General features: G+C 33.9%; 2 protein-coding genes across 2 annotated transcripts in view; one reads left to right on the forward strand and one right to left on the reverse strand.

Moving 5' to 3' along the window:
- Nucleotides 1-396, reverse strand: part of LOC127838465 (slit homolog 1 protein-like) — a 94,297-nt gene extending 93,901 nt beyond the window's left edge. The window contains exon 1 of the mRNA XM_052366249.1: nucleotides 347-396. The gene's annotated coding sequence lies outside the window, so the exon portion shown is untranslated. The remainder of the gene's footprint in view (nucleotides 1-346) is intronic.
- LOC127838466 (tenascin-like) overlaps nucleotides 1-2,500 on the forward strand; it is a 31,410-nt gene that overhangs the window by 20,768 nt on the left and 8,142 nt on the right. The window lies entirely within an intron of this gene.

The following is a 2,500-nucleotide window of genomic DNA, read 5'->3' on the forward strand; positions in this document are numbered from 1 at the left end:
AGCCTTAGATTTCATTAGCCTTTAAATATTAGTATGTTATATTCAAACCAGCAGATGAACGAACTCTTACTTGATTAACTGTTTAATTTTGTTTGCATATGTAATAATGAACAAAGTATGCCGCAAATAAATACGTTTCAGCAAGACCTTACGAAACGAATTTAAAAAGAAGAATCACTCTCAAAAGTGTTTGATGTTGATATAAAGAAGCTCATTATTGCGAATGTTTACACATAGAATCGCAATTACACATTTAACGGTTCTAACAAACAACCAAGATTATGCTATACTAATATTAACAAAACACATACATGCTTAAATTGAGAAATAAATAAAAGTTACTTACTAGACTTGGATTACTTCCTATGAATCAAATCGACCTCTACAGCCACGGACGTCAATACGAATGCGCAGTTTGCACACAATCAATCGAAAGAGCCACGTGATCAGTAACTTTGTCACTGATTGGTCAGACAATAATTACGATATGAAATACCCAAGCTATACAATAGATGGCTGTTGATTCAAGAATTTAACAGTTTATCGTGATACATCGGCTATCTCCAGAATCATCCGGAAGATAGAGCTCTTGTCTTACAAACACATAAGTGCTTAATTATATTTGTATGTGCCTCGTTTAGGGAAAACTTCTCTTCCTCCTCCTCATCATCATCATAGTCGTCATCATCATCATCAGCAGCAGCAAAAACAGTAGCTTCTCCATCATCATCATAAGCAGCAGCATAATCCGAATCAACTTCATTATCATCTTTCGTCATTATCAGCAGCAGCAAACGAAGAAGCAGCAACAACATCTTCATCGTAATCATATGGAGCAGCAGTTGCAAAAGAATCAATATCATCATCACTACCAACACCATCATCATCATAATCGTCATAATCGTCATCATCATCATCATCATCATCATCATCATCATCATCATCATCATCATCATCATCATCATCATCATCATCATTATCATCATCATCATCATCATCATCATCATCATCATCATCATCATCATCATCATCATCATCATCATCATCATCATCGTCATCTTCATCATCATCATCATCATTATCATCATCATCATCATCATCATCATCATCATCATCATCATCATCGTCTTCCTCCTTGTCTTCCTCCACTGCCTCATCCTACTTATCATCATCATCACCACCATCATCATCACCATCAGCATAATCCTTATTATTGGATTGTCTTTGTTTTGATCATCATCTATATCATCATAATGGTCATATACAACATCATCATCGCCACACGGCCAAATTTGAAATCTAAGATTGTTATAAATTGGTTGCTTGTAATTGATCAATAAATATTATTCACGTTTTATTCTAAAAAATGTTGTCAAAAAACAAAAACATAAAAATGAAACAATTAATTATTTATCGATCAAATAAATAAATGAATAAGCAAATAAACTGCTTAACTGTTTAATGCACATGCAGGAATGCACGTGGTTCTCGTTCAATTGATGATAAACTATTTCCTTTTGCCATTTGAAACTACTCAGAATGCGTACTTTAAAATGGCGAATAACACATTTTAGTATCAGCTTTTGCATAGCTTTTCATCGGTTTGATGAACTGCATATGCCTTTTGCGCTTCATCCTCGATTTATTGCGAAACACAGACATTCACAGACATTCACTAATTCAATATGATATTTTCTGACGTTTTGTTTGTTTCAGCGCCATACGTCATGCACAAATCATCCACATGTCATGGTATGCAGTGTCCATTTAAGGTTGCTTGAGGAGATGTAGTGTATGTTTGTTGCACTGCTTTGCTGAGGAAATCGAGCCCATTTAATTATGAACATTTCAACCACTGCTTGAGAACTGTTAGTGTTCTTCTAAAGAAGGAAGATTATAAACAGCTGGTCTATTGTTAGTGATTTGTGTTCAATCAAAGCTCAGTGCTGTCGGAAGCATACATAACACTAGGACAATACCATCATTGTTATTATGTACGTTAATCAGTGTTATTATTTTTCCTTTCAATATGCTTTAAAAGTTGGTCTAGCTTTGCTCATTTTACAGTTATAAATATGCATGTTGATCAAAATAAATGTTAGGTTTAAGGGTCAAATTGTATTTTAATGTCCCAGTATACAGGAGGGCATAATACAAAAATTCGAAAAATGATTACATCTAGAAAACAATTCCACATTAATTTTATTGACGTGCTTACATTCCCATTTAGTATTGTTCGTTTATATTATGAAAACCCATGTCTTGTTAACACATTAGTTTTCAGAACATTCAATGTGTACACTTATTTAAGTAACACCTTAAAATCACATTCGACAGGATGCTAAGCACAGTAATTTCAGTTTACTGATATTGATATATGATTCATGGATGGACTATGTTTCTGATGTCTGAGCGGACCAAAACGCATGGTCGCTTTAACGTGCTTATAGGGAAATGGTAAACAACGCCATAAAAGTCTTAATATAAATACATCTCAGAA

The sequence above is a fragment of the Dreissena polymorpha genome, chromosome 7, assembly GCF_020536995.1.
Source record: "Dreissena polymorpha isolate Duluth1 chromosome 7, UMN_Dpol_1.0, whole genome shotgun sequence".
Classification (NCBI taxonomy): Eukaryota; Metazoa; Mollusca; class Bivalvia; order Myida; family Dreissenidae; genus Dreissena; species Dreissena polymorpha.